The 20498-nt window shown below is 42.9% G+C and overlaps 1 long non-coding RNA gene across 1 annotated transcript in view; it reads right to left on the reverse strand.

The window, feature by feature from the left end:
* The window catches only part of LOC129051013 (uncharacterized), a 174333-nt gene that overhangs the window by 153066 nt on the left and 769 nt on the right, over nt 1-20498 (reverse strand). The window lies entirely within an intron of this gene.

A 20498-nucleotide genomic window follows, 5' to 3' on the forward strand; every position in this document is an offset into this window, starting at 1 on the left:
AGCCTCTAGAAAGACCTAGAAAGTTTCATATATATATACACACATACACGAATATGAACCAATAGGCTTGAAGAAATTGAGTATCAGGCAACAAAGGACAATGATCCCTGCACGACAAGAAACAGATGAGGTGAGCCATATGATTGTCCCAGCTCATTGCCTAGAAAGAGTTTAAAAATGAAAAGACAAGCCACAACCTGGGGAAGAAAATATTTGCAAATCATATATCTGAGAGAGGACTTGTAACCAGAATATGTAAACAATTCTCAAAAGTAAATAAATTGGCCAGGCACAGTGGTGCATGCCTGTAACAATACCAGCACTTTGGGAGTCTGAGGTGGGAGGATTGCTTGAGCCCAGGAGTTCAAGATCAGCCTGGGCAATATAGAGAGACTCCATCTCTACAAAAAAATAAAATAAAAATTAGCCAGGCATGGTGATGCATGCCTGTAGCCCCACTACTCAGGAGGCTGAGGTGGGAGGTCTGCTTGAGCCCGGGAGGTCAAGGCTGCAGTGAGCCATGTTCACGGCACTGCACTCCAGCCTGCCCAACAAAGTGAGACCCTGTCTCAAAAAAGTAAAACAATGGGTTCAACTGACTATTACACAATCATGTGCATAACCTTCCTCTTAGAAAATGGGAGGAGTTGTAATTTCAAATTTTTGTGCAATTAGATTAAATCATAATGCAACAACAAAAAAAGTAAAACAAAACAAAAAGGAAATAAACCAAGGAGCACAACAAAAACGACAAAAAAGGAGGCCAAATACTTGAACAGACTCTGCAAAAGAAGATGTACAGACATCAAAAAAAACATGTAAATATGCTCAACATCATTTAGTCGTTCAGGAAATGCAAATTAAAAGCACAATGTTAGATACTACTCCAAACCATTAAAATGAATAAAGTTTAAAAAACTAACCATACAAGAATTGGCAAGGATGTAGAGGAAGTAGAACTCTCATTCACTGCTGGATGGAATGCAAATGGTATAACCACTTTGGAATATCGTTTGACAGATTTTTTTAAAAAGTGAAACATACATCGATCATATAATCTGGCCATTCTATTTCTTCGTATTAATGCAAGAAAAATGAAAGTATATGGCCCTACAAAAACATATAATAGGCAACAACTAGAAACAACCCAAATGTTCAACAGATTAATGTATAATGTGTGTGTGTGTGTGTGTATATATATATATATATATATATATGGGAATATATGTTATGGTAAATCCATACAATGGCATAGTACTTAGCAAAAAAAGAAAGAAAGAAAGAAATGGACTTTTGATACATGCAGTAACATGCATACATCTCAAAATAATTAGACTAAGTGAAAGAAGCCAGTACTCAGTACATAGTGCATGATCCCATTTATAGAAAATGTAAACAATCTAAAGAGACAGATAATAGGTTAGCATTTCCCAGGGGGTTGGGAGATGGGGCAAGGAGAGGAGAAAGGGAGAGATTTGCAAATGGAAACTGTTGGTGATGAACTTTTGACAGTGATGTTCATCATCCTGACCGTGTTGATAGTTTCATGGGTGTACAAATATGTCAAAAATTATCAAACTGTACACATTAAACATGGGCTGTTTGTTCTATGTTAATGACACCTTAATAAAGCAGTTAAAAATACATTTGCCTTTTAATTCCTCTTTGGTGATGTCTAAGGACCTAAATACACTATATCCTATGGAGCAAGAATTCTCATATATAATATGAGAGTTACATATATTCCTATATATATATATTTGTCATTATAGGTCACAGAGGGGAATAGTATAATAAATACACTATATCCTATGGAGCAAGAATTCCCATATATATAACAGGCACTTCTCCAACCACATCTGCAACCCTTGCTCATCCATGTGGAATTCCCACCTCCTGCAATTCCAACTGCCTTCTTCAGGCTTTCTTAGTCTTGTGCTGTATTTACATTACAGTGGCCAGGCAGGCCCTTCCTCCTGAGGCCTACGAATCTGCCTTACACCCATATTTCTTCCCAAATGCAGACATTATAATGAAGTGTTTAAAAATTAGACTTGGGAATCAGCCTGCCTGCAGCATCCTTCACCAGTTGAATTATATTGAGCAGTAACTTAACCTCCGGACTTTTCTTCATCTGTAAATTGGGTATACTAATAATATTATCCCTCTTATAAAGTCACTGAAGAGGAAATAGTTTTAATAGTGCTGAGAACCGTGCCAAGCACATAGTAAGAATTCAGTAAATTCTGCCCAGAGAGAAACTACAGAAATTATATGGCTGCTCACTTTTTTGAAATACAGGGCATGGAAATATTCTTATTCTTTTTCTGCTTATTTTCCCAGAAAAAAAAATCATCTCAATGTTGTCTTAAGAGTTGTCTACAAAAGTATTGATTGTTTCAACAAAGCCCATTGATCCCACCTACTTCCCTGAGGAGGGTAATTCCACTCAGGGGAAATCCAAGCCCTACCTTCCCATTCCACCCACACACAACCCAATGCTGCCCTTGGTATATCTCATCTGCCACCAGCTTTTGCCCAAAAAGTCGACACCATCTATCTTTGAGACACGTTGTCTCAGAGCATGGGGTTCAATCTTTCCACTCACAGCTCTGCCAGTGCTGCAACTCAGTAAACATTGCCCTGCAGTTCCTTCTACTGATATTCCTGGATTTCTTTCTCAAATCTCTACAGATTTCCCTCTACTTGCATTGTCATCACAGGTCACAGAGGGGAATCAAGGAGACAGAATTCCCCATATAATCTTATCTTCCTGTAGAAGTCCCATGATCCACCCTCTGCAAGCTGAAGATCTGGAAAAGCTGATGGTGTTATCCAAAGGCCATGATGTCAATTCCTGTCTGGAATCTGAAGACCTGAACACCAGGAGTGCTGAGGACAGGAAAAGATCAATGTTCCAGCTCAAGCCATCAGGCAGAGTTAATTCAACTTTCCTCCTCCTCCTTTTGGTTCTGTTCAGGCCCTCAGTTTATTGGATGGTGCTCCCCCACACCGGGGAAGGTCATCTTTAAGGAATCAGTCCACCGATCTGAATGTTAATCTCTTCCATAAATACCCTCAAGCCACACCCTGAAATAGTGTTTAACTGGCTATCTGGGTGTTTCATGGCCCAGTAAAGCTGACGTACAAAACTAATCATCACATTTCCTATACGTTTAGAAGAACACCTTATTTGATTTCTTAGATTCAGGCTTTCTCTGGAGGAAGGGGATGGATTTTCCCTCTGAGGGAAATGACTTTCCTCTTCTATTTAGTTTTTCTGGTACCACCATCCTCTATAACCAAAGAACAACTAAGATATCCCTGGTCTTTCCAGTCCAGTGATTTTAATTGTAGGCACTATTTAATGGAATTTTCTTAAACCACTAACTTTATAATATTTTCATTTGGTTTTCTCCATCCCAGATCAAGAAAGAATTGTATTACCCATGTAGTTAAGTGCCCCTGTTTTTCACTTATCTTCCCACTGATCAACTCCTCCCACTGGGGCTCTGAAAACCGCAACCATGATTAGGAATTATCTAATATCCATGACACCTAACCAAGAAAGAAAGTGGTAGGGGACCCCCACTGGCATCTTCCAGCCAAACCACATAGATCACACAGGGATGATCCCTTTGCTTGTCGGTGCCACTATTCTCCCAGGCTCCCTATCTCCCTGAGATTGTGGCTTACGTGACACACAATGGAGCCAGCCCAAGAGCACATGGTAAGGAATGTGTGGGCAACTACAGTCAAGGTTCTTCAATCCTACTGACATTTAAATAAGGCATTCAAAACAAAGTGGAAAATCTGGGGATGCTAATTCAAGATAGCTCATCCAGTCTGAGATCAAAGGCCTGAAAGTTCGAAGTGAGAAGCCAAATATGCAAGCAGACAATGGCCAGACCATATTTAAAAACAGAACTTCAACCCATAGTCTCTGCAGCCACAAGCCCAGGAAACCAAATCCCAACCCCTGCAGCAATAGGCCTCAAATAGTCAGGACTTGGTCAATGTTATGTCTAATTGTGTAAGTCAATTTGACTGGGTTAAGAGATACCCAGGTAGCTGGTAAAAGATTTTTTTCTGGGTGTGTCTGTCAGGGTGTTTCCAGGAGAGATGAGCATTTGAATCAGTAGACTAAGAAAGGAGATCTGTATTCACCAATGTGGGCTGGCATTGTCTAATCCACTGAGGGCCTGACGAGAACAGAAAAGCAGAGGCAAGTTCACGTTTTCTTCTTGAGCTGGGACATCCATCTCCTCCTGCCTTCGGACTTCAAAGCTCCTGGTTGTCAGGCTTTCTGACTTTTAAACTTACACCAGAGGCTCCCCTGGTCCTTTGGCCTTAGACCAAGAGTTACATCATAAACAACAAAAAGTTATTTCTCACCGTTCTAGAGACTGGGAAGTCCAAGATTGAGGTGCCTGGAGATTCAGTGTCTGGTGAGAGCCATTTCCTGATTCATGAAATAGTGAAATGGATTTTTGAAGACTCAGTTACAGCATCAGCTAGGTGGCAATACCTTGCAGGGCTGGCTCAGGGTTCTCCAGAAGGCTGTATATACTCTGAATCAGCATCCAGTATATGGTACTATTTCTCCAATAGCCAGAATTCATGGGTCTAGAAATTAAGGGGTAGAAATTGGAGTGGCACCACTCACCATTACCACTAGTGACCCATTAATAAAAATTTTGCTTCCCATTCCTGTGACTTCATGCTGTGCTGGCCCAGAGGTCAGAGGAAGGAATGGTGTAACTCTCAGTCCAATGCTGAAGACCTGAGAAGTGGCAGGGCTACTGGTATAAGCTCTAGAGTCCAAAGGCCTGAGAACCAGGAGCTCTCATGTCCAAGGGCAAGAAAAGATGGCTGTCCCAGTGTTACAGGACCTTTGGGGTGTTGCTTTTCTGAGTGGAAACCTGTGTCCGATGGCACCTTTGCTGAAGTTTTTCTTGGGTCCACTGGGCTCGTTCTGTCCACTTGGCCTGGCAGGCTGCACTTGTTTCATGCTACAGGCCTGGATCCCATACCTCCAAGGAGACCACAAGTCAGGCATGGAGTAGTGAGGAGTGTGTGAGTGAGTGTGGGGTCTGCACCCTCATACATGCCAGCTGCTGCTACAGGGTGGGCAACTCCAGATGCCAGCACAGGCACCAGCTCTCTGTGAGGCTGTGGCTGGACCAGGCACACTATAAGCAGCTTCCTCTGGCTGGCACCAAGGAATGTGGTGGTACCTGGAAGCTTGGAGATGCCAGGCACTGTAGGGCCCCAAAGAGGGAGTCACAGCAGTCCCCAAGGGGCCGCAGCTCTTCTCTCCTTCTCCTTGTCCACAACGTAGAGAGCAAGGGTCATGTTTCAGCCCTGTTTGTGTTACAGCTCTTTTAGCCTCACCATTTGGTGGGTCCTGAGTTCTTGTCCTATGACCAGGAAGAATGGGTTATGCAGACAAGTGAAGGGTAAGCAAGATGAAGCAGAGCTTTGTTGAGCGATAAAACAGTTCAGTCTCTCAGCTCCTTTCTACAGCCAGGGTGTCCTGTTGGAGTGTTCAGCTCCTAGTAGAGAGGGTAGCTCCTATCGGCAGGCAGGTCACTCCAACAAGTGTTCAGTTCCCAGCAGAGAGGGTAGCTCCTCTCTGTAGCTGATCATCCTGATGAGTGTTCCGCTCTTGGCAAAGAGGGTATCTCCTCTCTGCAGCTGGTCGTCCCCTCGTCTGTTCTGCTCTGGCTGAGCCCCAGGCTTTTATGGGCCTCAGAGGAAAGGAAGTATGTGCCAATTAGTCCATGTGGTGATGGGCAGGCCCGGAAAAGGCACTACAAGTTCCCACTCCAGTCCACAGGACTGGCAGCCCAGCCCTCAGCCTTCAGGCCCTCCTTGGCCTGAAGGTGGGGCCTCACCAGGAACCCGCCCCTTTCCACCCAAGAGCCTGTCTGCCTCCTGCTGCCGTCCATGGCATCCAAGCTGCTCACACTAAGGGGCACCTGCAGGCCAGTGCCAGGCTGTCTTCAGCACCCCCTCAGTCTTCCTCCTGTGCTTGTGGGCGCCCAAAGTCCTTCCCAGGCCCCCAAGAGTGCAAAGAGGCCCAGGTCCACAGCCCCAACTTGGGTGGCTACAGCTGCATCCCAGTGGATCAGGGCTCTGCCTGCTCCAAGCTCCTGCTGGCTCCATGGAATGTGCAGCCCTGGAATCTGTCCCCTCGCAGCCTGGGATAGGGGCTCCAGGTCCTTGCTGGGCCCAGGCTGGTGTCCAGGGATGGAGCAATGTTGCCACGAGCTCCCACCATAGCCCAAGTGCTCAGGGGCAGCCCAGGGCTCCCCCTCGCCTGGCTTGTGGCCCTGCCCAGTGGGGCACCTCTGGGAGCAGATCACGGGCCACAGGCCTCAGGCCCAGCTGTCTGGAGTGTCAGGTCTGGTGGTTACCCCAATGCAGGGCAAACCCTGGGGACACAACCTCCTCCCAAGGTGCAGGAACTCGGTGCTCTAAAGTAGGGTGAGTATAGTGGCTGCACCACGGGCCGGGTCCCTGAAGTGGGCACTTCTCACCCTGGAACCCCAAAGCATGGCCCCAGCTCTGCACCCCGGGCCTGGCCCCCATGCCCCATGTGCAAGCATGGCACTGTCCTGGGCCCAGTTCCACCTCAGGGCCCTTCTCTGCCCAACCGCACTGTTCCCCTGCTGGCAGGTGACCCAGCCCAGCCCCACCATGGCAGCCCCCAGAGCAGCAGTCTGGGGAGTGGGGGGACTGTCCGCCTCCTCCCCACACTCTCCCTGCAGCAGCAGCTGATGGCAGCAGCCACCTCAGATGGCCCACCACTGCCATCACTTTCTTGGCCCACCAGCTCAAGAAAAGAGAGAGAAAATCAGCTCTCTCTCTTCATTCTGTTCTATCCAAGCCCTCAATGGATTGAATGATGCCCAGATGCATTGATGAGGGCAACATTCTTTACTCAGTATTCTGATTCAAATGCTAATCTGTCCCAAAAACACTCTCACAGACACATGCAGAAATAATGTTCTACCAGCAAATTGGGTATCCCTTAACCCAATCATATTGACATATAAAATTAACCATCACAGTCAATAACTACAGCTTCCCTAATTTTTGCCCCCACTTCTAACTCAGGACCAGCCAGAGAAAGCCAAATATACTTTCAAACCAATCACATAAGATGCCGGACTTCTAATTAGCCCGTCTTCAGCTTCCCCATACCTGCAGATTCAGCAGCCTCCCATCAGGGGACACCTGAAGCTTTCCCTTTTTGCCCCACTGTAAATCTTTCCCACTCTGCCTGCCTTTGAGGCACTACCAAACACAAATGATTGTAGGTGACTCTTTGTTATAGCAAGCTCTGAATATATAGTCTCTGTCTCCCATTTGGGCATTCTTCATTCATTTCCACACAAGTCACTGAGATTTGAGGTCATTTCTTTAATCAGATAGCATTACTTCCTTGGATAAATATAGATCCCAGGACCATTATGAGCTCAGAGGCTTGGAGGACATCCTTCATCCAAAGTAGAGGCCCATGAAGAATAAGTCAGAGAGCATTTCTCCCATGGAGCCTGGTCCTCAAACTTTGGCATGCATCGGAATTTCTTCAAGGTCTTCTGAAAACACATTGGATGACACCCACTCCCAATTTTCCCTTTAGCAGAGCTGAGTTGGGAACCAAGAATTTGGGTTTCTAATAAGCTCCCAGGTTGCTGATGCTGCCTGCCTGGGACCACACTTTTGAGAACCACTGGCTCAATCCTTGAGCAAAACAAAAAGCAAGCAAACAAAAATATCTTACCCCTGGGCTATTTAGTGCCGGGATCAGCTTCTCACTAAAGAACTGCTGTAAGTCATTGTACTGTAAATCACAGCCTCTGTATCTGAAGGGATCCCAAAGGAACAAGAGGCAGTGGTGGCTCAGTCTTTTCTTAGAGGTGTCTAAGGTGACGTCCCTAGAGGTCTAGAGGTGTCTAGAGGTGACATCTCTGTCACCTCTCCAGACTCACGTAAATAAAAATGTGTGAAGGAACAAAGGGAGAGAGAGAGAGGTAGGGGCAGAGAACAGACAAAGATACATCATGTCAAAGAGAAAGGGAGCCAGTAGAAAGAGAAACAGATGTAGGCATAGAAAGAAGTAGAATTAAAAGAGGATAAGTCAGATCTCCCATTACCTCGGCCCTGTAGAAGGAAGGGCTTCCAGGTAGAAGGGTAGCTGTCTACGCCGGCAATACATTGGAATCCCCTGAAGGTCTCCTAACATGTACCAAGGCTTGGCCCCTATCGCCAGACACTGCTTCAGTTGCTCTGGAATGGGGCCTTGACTATTGGTACTTTAAAAATATCCCCAGATGATTTTAGTGTGTGGCTGCACTTGAGAACCACCAGAATATAGGGCAGCATACCCAAAGGGCATTCATCTGTTACCTCTGGAAAACTACTCTCAGTGGACAATAGTCTATTGCATCCTGGAAATACTTGGGCTCACCTACCCACCTGGCCAGCTCAGAGGTGAACATATTTTTCATGCTTTTCATAGTGCATCTATTAATTCATTTACTCATGTACTTGCAAATGAATATTTCATATATTTCACAAATTTATAATCCCAGTACCACCAGAAGAGTTGACTCCCTTGACCTATAAGATGTGTGATTTCCTCCCAAATCAAGGGGATTACATCTAAGAAGGAAAGTTCACATCAACCCCCAAGAATTCCTGCAATCACAAAAAGGACAAGAAGGTGTGTTTTCTGCACTGTTTCTTGTTCTGCCCACCCGTATCCTAGGGTGGGAAATGTACAGTTACACTCTACAGATTATTATAATTAAGTAGTGTGTGGAATTCATTTTAAAAATAGCTTCATCAACTCTTCATAGCATATTTCTGTAAGACAAGTACAGGTGAAAAGCAAGCAAGGGTTGTTATTGTTTAGCACATTTAATTAAGTAAGTATTTCTTTCATCCTTCTGGGAATTAAACGTTGAACAGTGAATAAACACAGGGAAATCTGCCCATATTAATTTCTGGCTTACTGCCTTAATTCAAAAGCAGGGTGAAAATCAAGAGCTAAGTCTGTGATCTGGGGTTGTTATGTGCTAAGCAAAGCAATTGAAGGTTTACCCTTTACATCTCCGATAGAAGTTATTTCAGGAAATATCTTCTTTTATGTTCTCGCTCTCAACTACCTCCTTGATGGCCTCCTCCTTTATAAATAAACATCATCTCTCCTCTTTCTTGAAGAAATTTTTCTTTACGTGTCACCTGCATTGGTTGTAATTTTTGTTTAACAGGGACAGAAACACCTCAAACTGGCTAACTGGAGAGAGAACGTCTTGGTTTATGCAAATGAAAAGTCCAGTCTTGCGGGCTGCATGTAGAGCTCAAAAATGTCAACAGGGGCCGGGCACAGTGGCTCACGCCTGTAATCCCAGCACTTTGGGAGGCTGAGGTGAGCAGATCACGAGGTCAGGAGATTGAAACCATTCTGGCTAACACCATCTCTACTAAAAATACAAAAAAATAGCTAGGCATGGTGGCACACACCTGTAGTTCCAACTACTTGGGAGGCTGAGGCAGGAGAATCGTTTGAACCTGGGAAGCGGAGGTTGCAGTGAGCAGAGATTGCGTCACTGCTCTCCAGCCTGGGCGACAGAGTGAGATTCCGTCTCAAAAAAAAAAAAAAAAAAGTCATCAGGAACTGCTTCCTCTTCTCCATCTCTTGCCTCTACTTCCCTTGTCTTGGCTCCATTTTCAGATAGCCTTTCCCCTCATGGAGTCAAGGGGGCCACATTGGCTCTGTCCTACATCCTTCTAGGTTCAAGTCCAGTGGAAAATAGAAAATACTCATTTATTCCAACATTCAAACCAAAGCTTGGGTCTGACTCTAATATCCTGATAGGATCATATGGCCATTACCACATTAATGACTGTGACCAGGAGAAAGAATGATCCAGGTTTAGGCCAAGTCACATGCTTCAGCCATAGTACTGGGGGTTGAACCCTAACAGAAGTACCTGGACTAGGGTGGGGAAGGAGGCTGTCAAGAAGGTGGATATAGTTTCCACAACAAAAAGTGGTGAGTAGTTACTAGAAGAAGAGTGTATGGATTGGTTACAGCAAAGCACATTCTGAGTTTTATTTAATGAAACTGAGGCTGCTTTATATCCTTCGCATCTTGAGTCTTTCTCAACTGTGAGATTTGGTAGTTGCCAATCCAAACCAGAAGTCGGCAAACTTTTTCTGTAGTGTCAGATAATTAATTTTTTAGGCCTTGTGGGCCATATACTCTCTGCATATTTACAACTATTCAACTCTGCACTTTCAGTGTGAAATAAGTCATAGATAATGTAGAAATGAATAGCCATGGCTGTGTTCCAATAAAAGTGTATTTTCAGTATTGGCTGGTGGGTTGAATTTGGCCCATGGGCTATAGTTTGCTAACCCCTGATTGTTAATCATGGGTCCTAAGTATGAGAAGGAGTCAAAATAATATTTTACCCCTCCTCTCCTCCAGCTTAACCATACCCCACATTCTCCATTCTCATCACCTTTCTATAATCAGAAACGGAAACTCCCATAAAACACTGAGACTTAACATTGATCAAATTATGGGAAGTATATATTAGATAGTCATGTTAATACTGTATGAAGGTACATTTTCCATGGTCACAAAACTCAGATTTAAAAAAACAAAAAAAGATTGAGAGACGAAATAGACAAATGAACAATGGCTAAGCCATATATAAAAAATAGAACTCAGCCTCACAATCTGCAGTAGCCAGTCTAGGAGGTCAAACAAGAACCCCTGAATTTATTGACTCAAATAGTCAGTATTTGATTAATAATTGATAGCTTCTGGAAGAGGTGGGGTTGTCGGGGTTCAAGTAAAAAATATTATATTCAAAAAAAATTTGGTATCTTCTCTAATTTTTGTCCCCAAACTTAGGGCCAACTGACGAAAGCCAAACAAGTTCCCCTAACCAATCACATAGGATGTTCTGCTTCTACTGAACCACCTCCAGCTTCCACAAGCCAAAGGCCTCCAATCAGGGCACACATGAAGCCTTCCCTTCTTTCTGCTATAAATCTTTCCCACTCCTCTGCTTGCCTTTGAATGTATACCAAAACATAAGTGATGGCAGCTGACTCTTTTGGCATAGCCTTGGCTTGTTCTCATTTGGGAGGCCTTTGTTTATTTGCATAGTATGTTGTTATTATCCTACATCTAAACTAAAGTTGTTTCAAGATGATCTCTCTTAAGGGATGAATTCTGCTCCTACAAAATTCATACATTAAAGCCCTAGTGAGACAGAGTAGGGACCTCTTCTTAGAGACTTCTCTTAGGCACCCCCCAAAACATAGAAATAGAGGAAAATTGTGAGCTACTTCAAGGGAAATTCCAGGCACCTAGCTAGCCTTAAAAGGCAAGAAGGTGGCCGGGTGCAGTAGCTCATGCCTATAATCCCAGCACTTTGGGAGGCCGAGGCGGGCGGATCACAAAGTCAGGAGATCAAGACCATCCTGGCTAACATGGTGAAACCCTGTCTCTACTAAAAATACAAAAAAATTAGCTGGGCATGGTGGCACGTGCCTGTGGTCCCAGCTACTCGGGAGGCTGAGGCAGGAGAATGACGTGAATCCAGGAGGTGGAGCTTGCAGTGAGCCAAGACAGTGCCACTATCTCATGGGCAACAGAGCGAGACTCTGTATAAAAAAAAAAAAAAAAAAAAAAGCAAGAAGGTAACAGTAGTGTGAAACAACAGCTGAAGAAGTTAGAGCCACAAGATATTTGATTCTCTAGAGAAACTAAAGATAACATCTTCACATTTGTTCCTGAGTTGTTTTTCAAAACCCAGATGCTCACCAGATGAAAAATACTGTCCATCCATGGCACATAGACCTCAGATAAGAAGGAACTGAAGACTGAATTCTGACCACTGTTCTTTGTTCTAAATTTCTTCCTGAGGGTCCTAAAGAAAGTCATGCTCACAGGCAAAGCCTTAACATTCCTTACTGCTGACCCCAAGTTTTTAGACAAAGTCTTACTTCCTTAACCAATTGCAAATCAAAGAACCCCTGAATCCACCTGTGACCTGTAAGCCCCCACTTCAAAATATCTCACCTATTTGGACTAAGCCAATGTATAGTCCCCATGTATTGATTTACGACTTTGTCTGTAACCTCTGCCTCCCTGACTTTAAAAACTCTTACATGTAAGCCATCTATGAGTTTGGGTCTTAAGCATAAGCTGCCTGGTTCTGCTTGCTTGGCATCCTGCAATAAATGCCTCACTCTTCTCACATTGCAAATCTTGATGTCAGAGTTTGACTTTGCTATTTCAAGCAGGCAGATCCAAGTTCAGTTTGGTAACACTAACTCATAGTACATGAATTATGATTATATTATAGAGACTGTTCTGGGAATCAGGAGACTGGAGAGACCAGATGGGTGGAACAGGAGGATTTTATTTAGGTGGCCACTAGCTCAGCGGATTAATATCCAAAGGCTGAGCCACGAAGGAAGACAGGGCTTGACTTTCATCCATGCAACCGAAGTGGGATGGCTTGCCAGGGGCACGAAACTTGTGGGGCAGGGAAAGTGAGCCTACAGAAGCAGAACAAAGGCAGTTAATCAAACTGTGATAGGTTCCTAACTCAGGCTTACATGTGATTCTTGCTATGCAGGCCAGATGGCTATTATCTAGGTTTGCTCAAGATGCCTGCACAGCTTTATCTTGTGTCCTTCGCTATGGCACCCAGATGGCTGTAATCTAAGCATGCTCAAACATGTCTCATGACCTCCGTGGTGCTACAGAGACTTACAGACAGTAGTTACAGAAAACAGGAAACCATAAACTCATAAAAACTTGCAGAGCAGGGTACAATCGCACAGAACGGGGAGGGATTCAAGGGGGAAGCTGCTCACACCAAAGGAAAGAGGGAAAATTTGTTTTTCCTCTCATATCTCCTGCTTCAAGACAGAGCCTTTAAAGAGATGATTAAGTTAAAATGAAGCCTTTTGGGTGGGTCCTAATCCAATCTGACTGTGGTCCTTTAAAAGGAAGAAATTTGGACACACAGAGAGACACCAATAGTGCATGGCACATAAGAAAGGCCATGTGAGGACACAGCAAGAAAGTAGTCATCTGCAAGGCAAGGAGACAGGTCTCAGAAGAAACTAAGCCCCATGATACCTCAATCATGAAAATTCTAGGCTCCAGAACGGAGAATATAAATTGCTGTTGTCTAAGCCACTCATCTGTGATATTTTGTCATGGCAGCCCTAGCAAAATAATATAATCTCCTATTCTAAATTGTCTGTTACCAATCCAACACCACCATCCCTCCCTTCTAAGGCAGGGAGCTACATTCAGGGTCTCCCTTACTACAAGGCTCCCTTCTTTTGCTAGAGCTTGCCATAGAGTAGAATTCACAAGAGATGTTAAAGGGGGAGATAAAAAGGATGCTGTTATTCATGGGTAGGACTGCAAGACTTCACAAATAAAAATACAGGATACCCGGTTAAACTTGAATTTCAGATTGGTATAAGGATGTCCCATTTTGCCATGCATTTTTATATGCAATATTTGGACATACTTATACTAAATATTTATTCATTACTTATCTAAAATTCAAATTTAAGGGATATACTGGTAATTTATCCTAGAGGATATGGTGGCCAGTCTTGGTGCCTTTGGAGACCACCTCCAAGAACTTCCCCTCTGTGGTTCCGGCAGGCTAATGCTTTTGAAGATCTGTCCAGGGTCTCATGCTTTGAGGTTCTGACATATGGATGCTTTGGCTTCTCCCACTTTTCTGTGAACTTGGACTATTCCACTCACTTCACTGTGGCAAAGCTGATGTTCAGCTATAGCTTTCCTGACCTTCACTTCCCAGTTCTTGACATAGTTGTGTAAGCTCTAATTTCTATATTAAGCCTCTTATTGGTATAACACTTGGAGTAGCTCTAACCCAACCCAGACTGATCCACCCTTTTATCCACAGTCTTGCCAATTCAAGGCAATTCAATCACTTCTGATGTCTCTGTATTAGTCCATTTTCAGGCTGCTGATAAAGACACACCTGCGACTGGGCAATTTATAAAGAAAAAACACGTTAATGGACTCACAGTTCCACGTAGTTGGGGAGGCCTCACAATCATGGTGGAAGGCAAAAGGCACGTCTTACATGGTGGCAGGGAAGAGAGAATGAGAACCAAGTGAAAGGGGTTTCCCCTTATAAAACCATCAGATCTCATGAGGCTTACTCAGTATGGGGGAAATTGCCCCCATGATTCAATTATCTCCCACTGGGTCCCTCCCACAACACATGGGAATTATGGAAGCTACAATACAAGATGAGGTTGGGGTGAGGACACAGCCAAACCATATCAGTCTCCATACTCTATTTAGGATTCTTTCCTTTTACTCTCTCCTCTGGAAGGTTGTGAGTACCTGGAGGGCTTATATATCTTCCACCAATCAGTATAACCACCAGAGGGGTTCTTCCTTTCTTCCTGCTTACTGCACAAATAAAGACCAAAGCATTGCAGTAAAGAAAGAGTTTAATAGACACAAATCCAGCCACACTACATGGGAGATGGAATTAGTACTCAAATCATTCTTATCCAAAGCTGGTAGGTTAGGGGTTTTCAAAGGCAGTTTAGGGGAAGGGGTGGAGATGGCTAGGCTTACTGCTGATTGGTTGGGGCAGAGATGAAATCTTAGGGCATTGGAACTGTCCTTTTGTGTGTTCAATCACTTCTGGGTATAGGCCACTGGAGGAGTAGGGTTGGCAGGTCCAGATGGAGTCATGGGTGTCAGACATGTAGCATACATGACAAGATATCTCAAAAGGCCTATCTACTATAGCAGTGTTATCTGCAGGAATGGCTGGCAATCTATGTCCACACCTTAGCAGAATCAGGCTCCTCTCTTCCTCCAGCCTGATGTTCTTTCATTAGCTTTACAAAGGCTGTTGAGTTTTGGGGAAGTCCTATTATAATTTAAACCATAGCCTAAATGTCTTCCAAAGTTAGCTGGGCCCAAAAGCCCAAAGGAAAGGCAAGATGAGGGGTGGGTTAACTTACCTCACTGTTACAACTTTCTCACTGATATAATTTTTGCAAAGATGGTTTCATCAGGAAAAGGACACCCAGTCTACACCTGTCTTTGTCGTCGCTGTGATATAAACCATCTTGTATCATCCTTGTAACCCATTAAGGCCTCTAGGTAATAATACCTGTACTATGTTCTTCATAGCCTGACCCCCAGCTATCCCTCTAAGCATTTCGGTTTTCCTCCTCTTAATCATACCACACATGTAGAAACTGTCAGCTCCTGTACCTGGACCATGCTAGGGCAGGGGAGCATTGAAAGGCTGCCTCCTGGTCCCTGTTGTCAAATCCTGCCCTCTGTCACTGCTACACTAACACAAGGGCCAGGTTGGATAAAGGCTTCTCCACTTGTCCACTGTTTCCTACAGCTTACCAGAGAAGCAAGGCTCAAGTGTTCCCTTCTCTTGGACACTCAGGATTTCTGTAGTAGCTGTCATCTCATCTCATTCCCTGGACCTACCTGAAAGGGTCAAGAATTCTGCAGCCATATCCATAATGTCTTCTGCTCCTCTACTCCGCTTCCCAATCCCAGAAAGAGTCCTTGTCTCTTTTTTGTAAGGAAATCTGCTTATCATATTGCTATGCGTTCTTATCCATCCATGGTTTAGCAAATACGCTCTAACCTCTCAGTCTTTCAGATTATGCCTTATATATTCAAAGCAAGCTCTTAGAATTACAACAAATAATACAATATAAATCTGTTCTCCCTGTAAGTTTGCCTATTACAATACAAGAAAAGAAACAGCATAGCTTTCATAGATATTGTCTCTGCTATGTGTTTAAAAACTATTCAGAATCAATGAGCTGTTTTAGGCTGTATTCACACTCCCCTGAGGGATTAAATGTTGTTAACTCACTGTGTGGAGAGCCACAGGACAGCATCAGAACATATAGGAATAAAAAACCTCAATTAATATCTCAAATTGTATCCCCTACTTGGAATTGTTAGCACACTTTATCAGTTTACCTCCCCAGAAAATCAGACAAGAAAGTGCATATGGAAAATAAGTCATAATCCAAGATTCCATAGAACAATCTTTCCTGCTGTGAAGAAACAGTTCGTTATGAGAACTGAATGGGCTTTTATAATTTCAGGCAAAGATCAATTACATGGGGCTTTAGTTTTATCCTAAAACATTTTTCTGAATCATAAAAAATTAAAAGGGAGATATTAATAAATCCCCTAAATGATCATGTAGTTTCAACATGTTAACTACAAAAGAATAAAATGAAGCTGGCTTCAGACTTCTCTTCAACAGTAAATTCCTGGCTGGGCACAATGGCTCACACCTGTAATCCCAGTACTTCGAGAGACTGAGGCAGGTGGATCACTTGAGCCAGGAGTTCGAGACCAGGCTGGCCAATATGGTGAAAACCCATCCCTACAAAAAAATGCAAAAATAAGCCAAGCGTGGTGGTGTGTGCCTGTAATCCCAGCTACTCGGGAGGCTGAGGCACAAGAAGAGAATCACTTGAGTCCAGGAGGTGGAGGTTCCTTCCACACGTTGAATCAGGAATCAGCCGAGTTTAATAGAACCAGTAAGTAACATAAAGACTGAACAGTGCCAATTGGATTTTACGAAAAAGAAGTCACCAGTAACAGACTTAATCAATTTTTAGGATATCTGATAAGTAATTTCATAAATCTAATGAGTTATTAGCATTTAAATGAACATCTATACATTGATTCTCAGTAACTGAAATGAATTTCCCCACAGCATTCAGAGTACATGAAATGGCACATTTGTTTGTTTTATTTTATTCTGAGTTATATTATATATTCACATGACACAGGAGTTATGAAGAAATTACTTAGGCAGATAGTAAAGGTATGGGAGTCCTCGGTAAGGCTTTTCTTTTTCATGAAAAGCAGCCCCAAGTCATTTTCTAACAAAGAGCAGCCTGTAAAGTCCAGCTGCAGACATACACAAGCAAGCTGGAAGCTTGCACAGGTGAATGCCGACAGGAACTAGCGACAAGACGTGTTCAAGATGGCAGCTCCATCTTCCCTTCTCTGCCAGCCACATGTACAGTAAGGAACAGACAAGATGGCACCAATCAACTAAAAAGTCCATTTGCATAATAAGATTAGGGTAGGGCAACCAGCCTTCCGCTTGCACTACGTAAACATTATACCTGATTGAACCAATCTGTGTGCCCTATGTAAATCAGACACCGCCTTCTCAAACCTGACTATAAAATCTGGTGCATTGACCACCAGCTGGTACTTTCTGCTTGGAGACCCCCCTCTCTCTACAGAGAAAGCTGTTTCTCTTTCTCTTCTCTTCTGCCTACTAAACCGCTGCTCCTAACTCCTCCTGTGTGTCCATCTCCTAAATTTTCATGGCATGTAATGACAAACCCCAGGGTATATACCCCAGACAACATAGCCGCTTCATAAGTACAATATGTATGTACAGTTTAAGAGGAATGACAAAATGAAAACTCACAAGCCATGTTAGGAAATAAAACATTATCAGGAACTTAAAAGGGCCCTGTGTTCCCTTTACTCATCCCATGCTTCTTTAGTTCCCCCAAGGAGTGATCAAAATCTGAATTTTGTGATAATCATTCCTTTACTTTTTATTAGATTACTACATGTGTGTGCCTCTTACAACATATTGTCTAGTTTAAAACTTCTAACAAATGTAACACTAAATTATTCTGTAACTTTCCTATTTTTATTCAACATTATGCTTTTAGGATTTATCCATGTTGATGCATATGACTATTGTCTATTTCTTTTTACTGCTGTAGAGTATTATATGTCATGAATAGTATATAACACAATTTACTCATCCATTCTACTATTGATGGACACTTGGTTTGCTTCCCATTATTTTGCAGTTGCTACAATGCAATCATTGATGTTCTTATGCATGTCTCCTGGATGTAGTCACAGGCAGCATACACTGTCCTTCTATTCTTGGATCCCATAGATATCCCTATTTGTGTCTGATGTTCACATTAATAGTATCCAAGATAGCTGCAAGGAGGTTATTCTAATAATTCATGCACATTATTTGAATTAGAACTTCATCATTATTTTGAAATATTTGATATGAAAAGGTTGGGTTAGATTCAGTATCTATTAGCAGCATAAAAGAATTTCAATGTAACATTTGTCAAGGAAGAAAAGAAAGAGCTGTTAGATTCTGTAAATATAATGTCAACTGCTAATTTATGAATGGTTTTGAAAGGCTTTAACTTTTATATTACTTGCTTGTGGGAACAAATTTCTCATCATGAGCGACTATCCAGAATTTAAAGAGATCATGACCAAAAGTCTTGAACAGGAATTGTGCATAGTCATTTAAAACAAAAAATATGATTACTACAAATATTATGCTCATGGGACTGAGTTCAAGTTTCCAATTTAAAAAATGGAAATTATTTTAGCTGAACATCTTATGCAAATTCATTCCTTCCCTTACTTTTTGTGGTAGCCTGCCTCCAAGATGGTACCCAGTGATTCTTGTCTCCTGGTATTCACATCCTCATGTAATTCCCTCTCGTATTGAATAGGGCAGACTTCTGTAACTAATAAGATAATTGCAGAAATGACAGTGTGTGATTTCCAAAGCTAGTCATAAGAGATACTGTAGGCTTCTGCCTTGCTATCTCTCAGATCACTTCTTCTGGGGGAAAACAGTCACAGCATTACAAAGACACTCAGATACCCAATGAGGGCTCCACGTGCTAAGAAGCTGAAGTCTACTGCCAAGAGCCAGCACCAAGCCACTAGCCATGTGAGTAAGCCATCTTGCAAGTGTCTCCTCCAGCCCCAGTCAAGCCTTCAGGTGATGTAGCCCCTGATGACATCTTGCCTGCAACATCATGAGAAACCTCGAGCAATAACTACGAGCTAAGTAGCTCGTAAATTCTTGACCCCCCATAAACTGTGTGAGATAAATGTTTATTGCTATTTTAAGCTGATAAGTTTGGGGGTAATTTGTTATACAGTGATAGATAACTAATATATTTTGGGGATATTTTTGTCATAATTATACAATATTTTTAAATGTCAGTTGTTTTCAATAATCCCATATTAATGCCTCCCACCAATCACCTTCTAAAATGCAGATAAGGTATCTTTTTGGAGAGAAAATTAAAAACTGGGATTGCTAATGTTCAGGAGCCTTCACCTTACACAGAAATCTTTAAGTCATATTCAGAGACTCCTTTGTTTCTATTTTTATGTATGTTGGGGCAAGGGGACATAGGAGATTAATGGCATAATAAAGCCACAGTGGGGTGGCAGAAATTTTATTTCAAGGGTTTACTGAAAGTTAATGGTCCTGAAGTCACTCTGTATACGAAACATGAGCATAGTTGACACATTTGAAGTCCCTAAGCACTAAAACAACAACGATGCCTTCCTATGTGCAAAGATAAACAAAAAACGATATGTGTAAGAAGCCCCTGACGTTACTATTTTTCCCTGATGCTTTTTCTTGAAATGTCAGTTACCAAATTCATCCTAAAAATTGTTTTAGTTTCCCACTTTTTCCCTTCCTCATAGTTGGTTGATTATTGTTTAATCCAGCAATGATAAAACATGCTTTACAAACATAAAGATTCATTTCTAACATGAACATTTTTTATGACAGCAACTCCTTTGCTCCAGTTATTATGAAATCAATCATTTTACCTCCCAACCACTGGTGTTTTCCTGAGGGGCTCTTGTTAGCTGAGCTGCCATTGATAAGTGCTTATTCTGTTAATATTCCTTTGAAACCCATTATAAACATTCCTTTTACCCAGAAACTGAGCAGTCCCTGGGAGGTGACTAAAGGGAAGATGGCAGGGCAGAGGGGAGCTCATTCAGTCCTGCAGACCTCATGCTGCCCAAGTTGTTTGTCCATCTTTTCAGCACCCATGCACTGTCACCTTACATGCATGCAAAGGGCCAAACTGTTTATCCTGACCATGGAGAAGGACTAAGCAGGTAACAAATGCTAATTTCTGAGGTCAGGCAAGGCACTTTATATTATCCCTTTTTGAAGCCAATATCCAGGTATAGGGCAGGATGGGAAGGCTCTGAGCATCCTGCATATTTACAAGTACTTTACTACATTTAGTAAGAACTGATTAGTGGTCATACCCATGGAAGTCAAAAACTCTAGCATGATGGCTCATCCATATAATCCCAGCACTTTGGGAGGCTGAGGCAGAAGGATCAATTGAGTCCAGGACTTCAAGACCAGTTTGGACAACATGGCGAGACCTCATCTCTACAAAAAATTTTTAAAATTAGCTGGATATGGTGGCGCCTGTATTCCTAGCTCCTAGGGAAGCAGAGACCAGAGGATCAGTTGAGCCCAGGGATTTGAGGCTGCAGTGAACTATGATCCGGCCACTGCACTCCAGCCTGGGCAACAGAGTAAGAC

This window comes from Pongo abelii, chromosome 19 (assembly GCF_028885655.2).
Source record: "Pongo abelii isolate AG06213 chromosome 19, NHGRI_mPonAbe1-v2.0_pri, whole genome shotgun sequence".
NCBI lineage: Eukaryota > Metazoa > Chordata > Mammalia > Primates > Hominidae > Pongo > Pongo abelii.